The following is a 12,052-nucleotide window of genomic DNA, read 5'->3' on the forward strand; positions in this document are numbered from 1 at the left end:
CCCCAAACCGGTTCTGAAACCGGTCTCATGATTTATTTAATAGGACAATTTAACTTATTAAAATAGATAATTTATTTTCAATGAAAAATATATAGAATTTAATCAAAACATTTAAAATAAATTATGAATTCAAATAGCTTTGATAAGAATGCAATTCATGAATAGGACGTCAAATATCCTCCCTTTTTTTCCTCACATATCTTTATTTACGAAAAAAATAACTGATTTTTAATTTACAAAATCAAGGCAATGGTGATTGTATTATACTTATTTCTCTCATGATTGATTTAATAGGAAAATTTAACTTATTAAAATAGAATATTTTTTTTCAATGAAAAATATATAGAATTTAATCAAAACATTTATTTTAAGTATAAATTCAAATAGCTTTGATAAGAATGCAATTCATGAATTCAACTTCAAATATCGTCCTTTTTTCTCAAATATCTTTATTTACGAAGAAAATAACTTATTTTTAAATTAAAAAATCAAGGCAATGGTGCTTGCATTATACTTATTTCCCTCATTATTTTTCTCTAAATTAAATAATTTTATATTTTATCCATTAGGTTTTTTACCATTATTATTAAAATAAGATTGGAGATATGACAAATTTTAAGATAAAAAATAATATTACTCGAGTAATGCTAAATACAGTCATATGTTATGCAACTGTCATGTACTTCTTTTAAAAAAGAGTAGAGTCTAGGGGTGTGCAAAATTCCGAGAATTCCGACTCCGTCCGACTTCCGCTCCGATGCCGACTCCGACGGAGTCGGAGTTGTCGGAATTCGGAGTAGCTCCGAATAATTATTCGGAGTCGGAGTCGGAGTCGGAGCTCCGACTCCGACTCCGAATTTTTTTTAAACCCAGCTGTAAAACGACGTCGTTTTGGAGCTGGGTTTAAAAAAAAAATATTGAACGACACCGTTCCACTTAATATGGAACGGCGTCGTTTCGGAAGTTCCTTCTTGAAGGAGCTTCTTCATACGGTCGTTCCTTCTTCACTTCTTCTTCTTCCTTCTTCACTTCTTCTTCCTCCTTCACTTCTCTCTCGCGTCTCCCGTCCCAGTGACTGAACCAGTGAACTGTGAAGCCGTCCTCACGTCTTGTGTCTTTCTTGCTAGCGTGCCGCCGTTCGTCGTTGCTCCTCCCTGCCGCCGTCCCTCGTTGCTCCTCTGTTCAGCTTCCACCTGCGGTGAGCCCTAAATTTATGAGCCCTAAATTTAATTCAAGCACGTCTCTTATGAATTGGAGCCAGCAGTTGTGATTCTTGTGATTCTTGTGTATTGAATATTCAATATAGTCCCCTACATGGCACTTAAAACATGAATTTTACATTGTTTTGAAGACTTGCGCTCGAGCGAGGTGTCGAGCGCAAGTCTAGCGCACGTTGTATTGAACATTGGCTCGAGCGATATGTCGAGCGGAAGTCAAGCGAACCTCTCTGGAAGAATTCTGCTCGAGCGCTACGTCGAGCGCTCATCGAGCGAACCTCTCTGTATGAGTTCTGCTCGAGCGATATGTCGAGCGCACGTCGAGCGAAATTCTCTGTATGGATTCTGCTCGAGCGCGACGTCGAGCGCAGGTCGAGCGAACCTCTCTGTATGGATTCTGCTCGAGCGCCACGTCGAGCACACGTCGAGCGAACCTCTCTGGATGGATTCTGCTCGAGCTCCACGTCGAGCGCACATCGAGCGAACCTCTCTGTATGGGTTCTGCTCAAGCGCCACTTCGAGCGCACATCGAGCGAACCTCTCTGTATGGCTTCTGCTCGAGCGCACATCGAGCGAACCCATTTGGATAGGTTCGTCTGAGTCAAGCGCACATCAACGGTCAACCGAACCTCAATGTAATAATACATCGATACAATAATATATTATGATACAATAATACATGTCCTATTGTATAATACAATAGCCTAGTTTATTTTTAAACTAATTTTTTGCTTCTAATTTAATTTTTTCAGCTTCATTGATTGTGATATGGATCCTAGACATAGTGGAGATGATTGTCCACAAGGGGATGTGGCGGATGCCAATGCTACAACTCCTACACCGGTGGGTACTTCCACCCCTAGAGCCACATCTAGGGCAGCTACATCTACATCTAGAGCAGCTACATCTTGTGCGAGTAGTCGACTCCCACTCCCAGTTGATATAGAGGATGAAGATATGTTCAACGAGGAGGAGGAGATGCCCATTGAGCAAGATCAACCACCACGACCTTCTAAAAAGAGGTCGTGGACATGGGAGCATTTCACCAAAATTCCTGGTGAAATTGCGAACCCAGTGGCAAGATGTCATTATTGTGGATCACTTTGTGGATGCCATTCGAAGAAGCAAGGTACCAGTGTGTTAATAGCACATCTAAATGGTTGCCAACGATATAAGATAGCGAAGGGATTGCAAGCCACTGATCAGACCAACCTCAGTTACCAAACTTCTACAGCCACTGATGGTACACAGACTAAGAAATTGGTCATCCCTCAATACAGTGAGAAGATGTTGAGGGACATGCTTGCAGAGATGATAATTACTGATGAGATGCCATTTACCACACTTGAGAAAAGAGGCTTTCGAAAGTTTCTAAATTTTGTTGAGCCACGATTTCCCATTCCATCACGGTATACAGTGATGCGAGATTGTATGAAGAGGCATGCGAAGGACAAGGAGGAGATGATGAAGATGTTTATTACCACTGGCCAGAGAGTGTCTTTTACGACTGACACATGGACTTCCATACAGAACGTCTGCTACATGTGTATCACAGCACACTACATTGACAGTGAGTGGATTTTGCATAAAAAAATTATTGGTTTTAAAGAAATTGTGGATCATAAAGGTGCATCCATTGGGGCGAAGATGGATGATTGTTTAAAGGACTGGGGAATTCGAAAAGTGCTGTGTATTACAGTTGACAATGCCAGTGCGAATGAAACAGCAATTGATTGGTTTAAGCGGAACACGACGGTGAGAGATGATGTCATTCGGGCCCACGAGTTTATTCACGTTCGATGCTGTGCTCATATCATTAACCTCATAGTTGTTGAGGGATTAAAAGAGGTTCATGATTCCATAACCCGAGTCCGCAACATTGTACGATATGTGAGGGGTTCCCCTCAAAGGCTTGCCAAGTTTAAGGCAATAGCAGAAGATTTGAAGATTGAATGTTCTAGTATGCTGTGCTTGGACGTTCCGACTCGATGGAATTCTACATACATGATGTTGGATGTGGCACAGAAGTACCAAAAAGCATTCAAGCGGATGGAGGTCGAGGATGGGGGCCTGAGGTATGCTTTGTTGGAGCCAGCAGGACAGGGGCTCGGTACGCCAGATGCACATGATTGGACCAGTGTGAGTTATTTTGTTGAATTTTTAAGAACTTTTTATGAGATAACCATGCGACTATCTGGATCCAAATATACGACTGTGAACTCATTTTTCAGTGAGCTCTCGGAGCTTCACTTCCAGTTGAAAAATAGTTGTACTGACTCTGCTGGATTGTTATCTGCTATGGCTACGAGGATGAAGATCAAATATGATAAATATTGGGGGAATATTGAGAAGATAAATAGATTGCAATTTGTGGCTGTGATCCTTGACCCCCGAGTTAAGTTGGTCGTTCTAGAATTTTGGGTAAATTCCGTTCTCGGGGCAGTGAAGGCTGGAGAGTTTATTAGATTGCTAAAAAGTGATGTTGATGACTTATATCATCACTACAGTACTAGTGCTCAGCCTTCATCCGCAGTTGGTAGCTCCTCACATTCGAGGCCGACAGGATCGACAGTTTCTCAGGTGATACTGACCCATCTGTAGGGGTTAGAGGCAATCGTGTATACGGCAGTATCATCAACTCATGTCAACAAGGAATATTATGCATTGTACATCTGAGGTTGAACGATATTTTATGGAAGCTGTCGAGGCACCTAGTGATGTATTTCAGTTATTAACTTGGTGGAAAGTTAATTCCACCAAGTATCCAGTCCTTTCCCGTGTGGCCCGAGATGTGCTAGCCATTCCTGTCACTACGGTTGCCTCAGAGTCGGCATTTAGCACTGGAGGTCGCGTGTTGGATGCTTATCGGAGTTCATTGTCACCGTCAACCGTGGAGGCCCTCGTTTGCACACAGAATTGGATAAGTGAAACGCCCATTGGACTAGATACCGTTGGCGTTGATGCCGAGAGCTATAGGCTTGAATCGGGTAAGTTTATATGCTTTTAAATGATGATTTAATTATTTTTAATGTTTCTAACTTCTACTTTTTATGATTTTATAGATCTAATTGTGAACCCTAACATAATTACCGATGATTGAGAGTTTGGAACGGACGCTACTTGAGAGTTGGGATGGAGTTGAGAGAACCTCCTTTCTTGGTAAGAATCAAATTATTCTTTTACCGTATTCAATTTTTTATTATCAATTTTTTTTCATCTATTGATTGCTACTTTCTATCTTCATTTCAGGCGTGACCAATGGAACATTGGGGTTTGAGTGAAACCCGTGTTTAATTTTTATGTAGTTATATTTCAAGACTGAGTCATATTGTTATTACGTTATAAATGAGACTGTTATAACTTATGGCTGCATCATACATGTTATTTACTTTTTAAACTATTTATATAGTTATATTTATGTACTTATATCCCGAGCAAAGACGTGGGATAAGTACTCTTTATTCTATAATTTCTATTAGTACTTATCCATCCTCTCTCAAAAGTTTATAATTTATTATCCAACTGAAATTAATCGAATTATACAAATTCGTACCATCATTCTTTTCTATAAAATTTTAAATTTGTGTAATTTTCAACTCATGAGTCATGAGCGCTTTTAATGCTAAATTTCAGGCGGACATAAAACAAATTAAAGATATAATCAAAATTCAGTAACAAAATCAGAACGAATATTTAAATTATTGAAAACTCTTGAATAAACCAAATATTTGTAGATGATTCACTTTAAAAAAAAAATATATATGTTGCCCACTATCTGAAACGAAATTGAACAACAAAATTTAAATAATAATAAAAAAAAAATTTGAAATTGAGTTTGGAAATTTAATTTGGAGTTGGAGCTCCGACCTCCGTTCGAAACTCCCTCCGAACTCCAGTCGGAGTTCCAATCGGAGGTCGGAGCTCCGACCTTCGTTCGGAGTTCCAATCGGAGGTCGGAGCTCCGACCTCCGATCGGAATCGGACTCCGACTACGTTCGGAGTCAGAGTTGGAGGGGAACTTTGGCTCCGACTTTTGTCGGAGTCGGAGGTCGGAAATGACAACTCCGACTCCGTCGGAGTCGGAGCCCACCCCTAGTAGAGTCTATTATTAGAAAATTAATTTTTCATATAAATTTCATATTTACTCTTTTTTTTTTAAATGAGTGTGCAGCACTTGCGCACTTTATAATTATAAATATCATTTTTAAAAAATAAATACAATTTTGATTCTACAAGAGTTGGTTGAAATCATATTGGAATGGTAGATTTAATTGATTTTGCAGTCAAGTAAAATATTATATTGTAATTGGTTCTTTCTAACATGTTTGGAGTTTTCTTGTTTTATGGTGGGGCAAATTATAATACCTCCAACCATAAAACTCTCAATGAACAAGATAGAGAACATTCTTAAAGTAGTTCATCGGCATAGAATAGAATCTGACAGTTCTACACCATCAAATGCCAACCCCCTGCATCAATAGGTTCAAGAAAAATTTCAGATTTTAACAACACAAAAAACCGAGTTAGAGACCAAAGATTCGGGGATGTTTAAAAATAATTTTCATCTCATCTCTTTCTTTCTCAAATATTATTTAAATATAAACACTTTCAAACTAATCATTATAGTTTTTTCAAACTAATCATTATAACTTTTTTAAATTTTCAAATAAAAAATAATTTAACGTTTTCAAATCTCAAAATAAAAATAATATTCTAATAATATTTTAATTTTATAATATTTCTTATTCAACATTTTCTCTCACTTTTTTCAAAACTCAATAAATACTTAAATTAAACTATCACACTACTATTCACAAATCATTTTACTATTATTCACAAACTATTTTATTATTATTCATAAAATTTTTATCTCGTATCATTTTTCAAACATCCTTTAAGTTAGAAAATACCTCTAGATGTTAGGAAAACTCATGCTTGATTAAGACGTAATCCCTTGGGTTAAGCAGAGTTGCTAGCCTTAGCAATGACGTGCGATCAAGTGGGGTGGAGAATATACTTGGCAAAAAATGTATGTTAATATGTTAATATTGTATTTCGTACACTTTATCAATGAACAAGTTACAACGCGAAGTGTCAAGTTATCACATAAAGCCTCAAGCTTACAATGAGACACAACATAAGTCAACTAGATATAATAGAAAGTTGTGGAGGCACAAGCAAACTGAAGCTTGATCAGATCATATTCCAGTAGAAGTGGCAGACATTGATCTCAATCATTATGACGTGTCGATAACGCCAGAGGTTACCTCGAAGAAAATCAACAAAGGATGTAATGAGGCAGCTAATTAGATCGTACGGTGACAATAATTGCCAAGAGTCGTCCACTTACTGTGGAGAGGTATGAGAAATTGTTGGAAGAGGGGAAGACAAGAGGGCGAGATGATGATAAGAGGGTAATTTTGGAGCTTAAGAATAAGTGTTGTGTGTTGAAGTGTGCAAAAATGAAGGCTGAAAACGAGGTTGAGCTTTGGAACCCTTTGAGTTTTTTTGTTAATATGTTAACGTCGTATTTCGTACTCTTTTGGGCTAGGTTCTATCAACTTGAGTCTTCAAAGCTGGGCCTACGAAAATGAAGAAGAAAGAAGCTTGGAGAAAACGACATTTGGGCCGGGAGTCTCCAAAGCTAGAGTCAATAGAGTATTTTGAAAATTTGTAAATAATAAGAGAGTATAGATAGATTTTTTGTACCTGGAAATTACTATTTATATTGGGAGTTTGTGGGGACAGATCATGCCTGCCTTTGTGGAGCTCATATCATTTTTACTGTTCCTTTTGTTAGAGTTATTTAAATACGACATGCCTTTATGACAACGCTATTAATGTGTCATGTTGCTCGAGTAGTGATGTCATTAATGTAGTATGGTTTCTTGATTTGCCTTACTTTGCTCGTGTCTTCGGTTGTCCGTCGATGTCACCTAGTCAGAAGATCAAAAGTGCTTCGTCTTTCCCGTTTTGAACTGTACGAGTCCCCATGAGTGGGATGCGGTTGAGCGGTGTCAGGCCTGTCTATCCCATTGGCCATCATTGTTTACTTTCCCTTGCAGGCGAGTTGCTTCATGGGCCGAGATGCAGTTGAGCGATATCAGGCCCATTACTCTCGGTTGAGCGCTTAGTGGATTTATAAGTGAGGGGAAAATCCCTTAACAAGGGGCATCGATCATATCTATGTAGAAAGAGAGAGAGATCACATAGTTGCACTAGAATATTCTCCCAAGTTGTAGTGAAGAGGTCTTCAAGGTAAAGTTTTAAATACCGTACTGAATGCCGTACTGATCAAGGTACTGGAACGAAATATTTCGGTACAGGTACCGTTTTGTATACTGTTTCGGGATAGTCAATATATGAATAAATTATATATATAAATATATATAAAAATTATATTCCAAAATAATAGTCTATATATGAATAAATTATATATAAAGACATATATAAAAATTATAAATAGCCTAATCTGAATTGGGCATAAAAAAAATGAGCTTGTAGTTTGAAAAAAAAAATTAAAGGCCAAAATATAGGCCGATATGGGCAAAAATACATACCGGTACATGACGAAATATAGGCCGGTATAGCCAGTATTTGGGCCGATACAAAATATATATAATACCTGTACTGGACTAGTGGCCGGTATTGTACGGTATTTAAAACAGTGCTTCAAGGAGGTTCTTAGGCGAATATCTTGGCATGTTGAAAGATTGGGTGCTTGGATCATATCTCAACCATTCATGTACTCTCGCTATGTGCTCTCCCTAAGTCTCGTTTGGTGAAAATGTTTCATCTTATCTCATCATTATAACTTTTTTAATTTTTCATATAAAATATAATAAATAATTCAATTTTTTCAAATCTCAAAATAATAATAATATTACATATGAGTATGACGTAAGATTTAAATTTTAAAATTTATCTTTCAAATTAAATTTTGTCACATATATGACGTATGATGTAAAAGACTTCAAATATAATTAATTATTCTTTCACATTAGCACGCAACTACCCTTAAATGTAGAGGCTGGCCATGTAATATCCAAGATTGTGATACCCCATATGATGAGTAAGGGTAAGTGGTGTATGAGATCTCATATTACTTGAGAATAAGAAACTCTTACTTTTTATAAGATTTTAATGGAACTCCAATTGTATCATTGACTAGTCATTTTGAAATATAAAATACACGGTTTGGGTCTTCCATTGTGCCATTATAAATATAATAGAGCATATCCCAACCATAAATGTAGGACTTGAGTCATGCCACTAACGATGAACGAGCCCAGCAAAGACGTTGGGAATTTAAGAGAGGGAGATTGTGATACCTCATATGATGAGTAAGGGTAGGTGGTGTATAAGAGATCTCACATTGCATGAAAATTAGAAGTTCTTGCTTTTTATAAGATTTTAATGGGGCTCCAATTATATTATCGACTAGTTATTTTAAAGTGCAGGTCATGTGATTTGGGCTTTCTATTTGAGTGTTATAGGCTAGTTGCATATTATTGTTTGTGTACTCTTTAGGTGCAAAAATGCTCATATTGTATTGTGATGGAAAAACAAGATGTATGGAATGATTTTGTTCCTTCAAAATGAGTTGCTAAAAAATTGCATATGTGCAGTTTTTTTTTCATAGTATTACATATGAGTATGACGAAATTAAGCTGGACCGTTCGATCACAGTCGAACGAAATTTTTTTTCTGGGACGATTGAAATTCGTTTTAGAAAATCATTCGAACAATATGTTTGTTTGAACGGGTACTTCTTGGCCGGTTGATCGATACCAGTCCGTTGACCATATACACATGAAGAAATGTTCGAACAAAAAAATTGATGATCGAATGTAAATTAAGCCGTTCGAACGTGTTTGAGACGGAAATAGTGAATTTTCTGTTCGAACAGGTTCGAACGGGGCGCAATTTTTTTTTAGCCGTTCGAAGTTCGAACTCTAACTTGTGAGGTTCGAATGATTGTGTTCGATGTATATATGTTCGAACGTTTGATGAGAGTTCGAACAGTTAGTATTTTCATAGACAATACTAATTTAAAACAAAATAGATATTTATATTTCAATAATACACTACAAATTGTTCAGTATAGATAAAACTAATCTAATAAGTCAGAACTAAATAAATAAAATAGTAATAATATTAATAATGTTATCAGTACATATATAATTATTCAATATGCAAAACACGAAAATTAATGCTTGAATTGTTGCATAAGCATCTGCATTTGGACCTGCATTTGTCTTTATTGATCTTGCATTTGAAGTTGCATCTCTCTTTGTTGATCTTCTTTCTGTTTTATGTGCATCTCCATGTCTACTTGTTTCGTCAATTGAGCTTCTAATTGATGTTGTTTTCCAATCAATTCTTCGATCCTAGAATTTGTATTCTCTAACGCAATAACATTAGTACTTGGCACCTTTGGACTAGACGTTGTACTGCACGTATGGAGGGAAGGTTCCAGTCTATTTTTTCGGTTCGGCTTTCTATTAGTAGATGGATGGGAGTTGTAGTTCGAGATATGAAAAATGTTAGTAATTGTTCCAGACATGATTTACAGGTTTTACAGTCATTGAATATTCCTGTTTTGGTTCCTATTAGAAAGCATGTACAACCAGTGGCTTGGCAAAAGCCAGCTCATGGGTGGTTTAAATTGAATACATATGGGAGTAGTATGGGTAATCCTGGTTGTTCAGGGGTGGGCGGTATCATTAGGAATGATTGTGGTCTTATGGTTTATGCTTTTAATTCTTCTATTGGGATCGGTACAAGTAATAGAGCGGAGTTGTTAGTTGTTCTTCAGGGGCTCAAAGCATGTAAGGAGTTGGGGATTAATTTTGTGGAAATTGAATTAGATTCGCAAGTGGTGATTTCGTGGTGGCATAGGAGAAGGTGTGGTGTGTGGTATTTAGAAGATTTTTGGGAAGATACGTTGTCCCTCATGGATTCTATGGTGTGCGTTGTTCGTCATGTTTATAGAGAGGGAAATAAAGTTGCGGATTGGTTGGCTCGGAGTGGTGCATTGGGTCTTAATTCAGAGTGGAGATTTGTTAGGGAGGTGCCTAGGGTGCTTCGTGGTTTAATCCGTTTGGATAATTTGGGTTTGCCTTCTTTACGTTATCGTTAGTGTCTTGTTCTTGTGTAATGTTTGTCCGTTTTTAGTAGGTTTGTAATTTTGTTTTGTAATTTTGACATCTGGTAATATTGTTTGTAATACTAGGTGTCGGTCTGTAACCACGGTATTCCTCCGCCACAAGTGAGGGTTATTAATAAAATTTGGGACGGAGTCACTCATGGACAGGTGGCTTCGGCTCTTCTATAAAAAAAAAAAAATTAGTACTTGACATTTATGAAGAGTCTGAAGACTTTACACAGCGACCCATATCAAGTAACACCAGTTTGTGAATTTAATTTTATGTAATTTATTTGTGATTAAAACATTTATTTTATTTTAAAAGAGTTGGTCGTGATACTTAATTCCCATATGTATATCTAGAAGAAACAATGCGGAAACAATCTCATTTATTTGTTCTGCAATACTTATGAAACCTGTATAAAAGAGGAAAACATTTTTGTCATTACTATTGTAGACATGAGCAAATTTTTGGCATTTTATTTATGAACTATGCAAAAAGAGTAAATACGAAATTTATGAAAATTGTGCATATGATGCGAAGATGTTCTGAATCTGTTTTTGAAAATGTGAAGAAAATGTGAAATGATTTGAATTTGTTTCAGAATATGGGATCTCATATTACTTGGGAAGGAGAAGTTCTTACTTTTTATAAGGTTCTAATGAGGCTCTAATTGTATCATTCACTAGTCCTTTTAGAGTATAGGCTATGTGGTTTGGATATTGCATTGGGGCACTTACAAATAATATCAAAGCCTATCCCAATCAGAAATGTGGAACTTGAGTCGTGCCACCTACAATAGGTAAGCCTGACGAAGACGTTGAAAATTCAAGAGGAGTAGATTGTGATATCCCATATAATGAGAATAAGGGTATGTGTTGTATGAGATCACACATTGTTTGGGAATGAGAAGTTATTGCTCTTTATAAAGTTCCAGTGAGGCTCTAATTGTATTAGTGACTAATATTTTTAGAGTATAAATCATATAATTTGAGTCTTCTATTAAAGCGTTACAATTCTCAGTTGTCAAAAGCATGGACATAAGTTGACATGAGCCTAACATCTTTTGTTTTATTTTGTTTTTCTTTATTGTAGGTAACGATGCAGGCAAGGCCACGAGTCCCAATTACTACAAATCAGTAATAGTGAACTCGATTTGATGCCTGATTGCAAATATTTTCAGGCACACATTGGTTACTTAAAAAAAAAAAAAAAAAGGTACACATTGCCGGTTGGAACATAAAGTAAGAAGCAGCACCTACTTCATTCCACTAAGCACTCCCAAGTCTTAAGCCCATTATTTTCTGAGGCAGCTCCAACCATGTGTAAGGACATATACATGTGGTACATTAATTAAGGAAACTTCAAGATGAAAAAAAGCAAAGAGATCTCTGTTAAAGGGAAGATCAAAGATGTGATGTCATTTGAGACCAGAGATCTCTTATTATTATTATTATTTGTTTTTTTGAAGAAAGACCAGAGATCTATAAGCATGTGGAAAAGGTTAAAGTTTAAACTGTCGGAAGCATATAAGATGTTGCTAATTATCTTTTGCGTCATGCTGCATTCACGTTGATTATTTTTATATGTATTTGCACCTCATCAACGTCAGCCGAAAAAATTATATATGGAACCCCTAGTTGAATCTTTTCCTTGCAAGACTTTTCTTCCTAATTCTGGCTGCTT

Source organism: Juglans regia, chromosome 5, assembly GCF_001411555.2.
Source record: "Juglans regia cultivar Chandler chromosome 5, Walnut 2.0, whole genome shotgun sequence".
NCBI classification, from domain to species: Eukaryota; Viridiplantae; Streptophyta; class Magnoliopsida; order Fagales; family Juglandaceae; genus Juglans; species Juglans regia.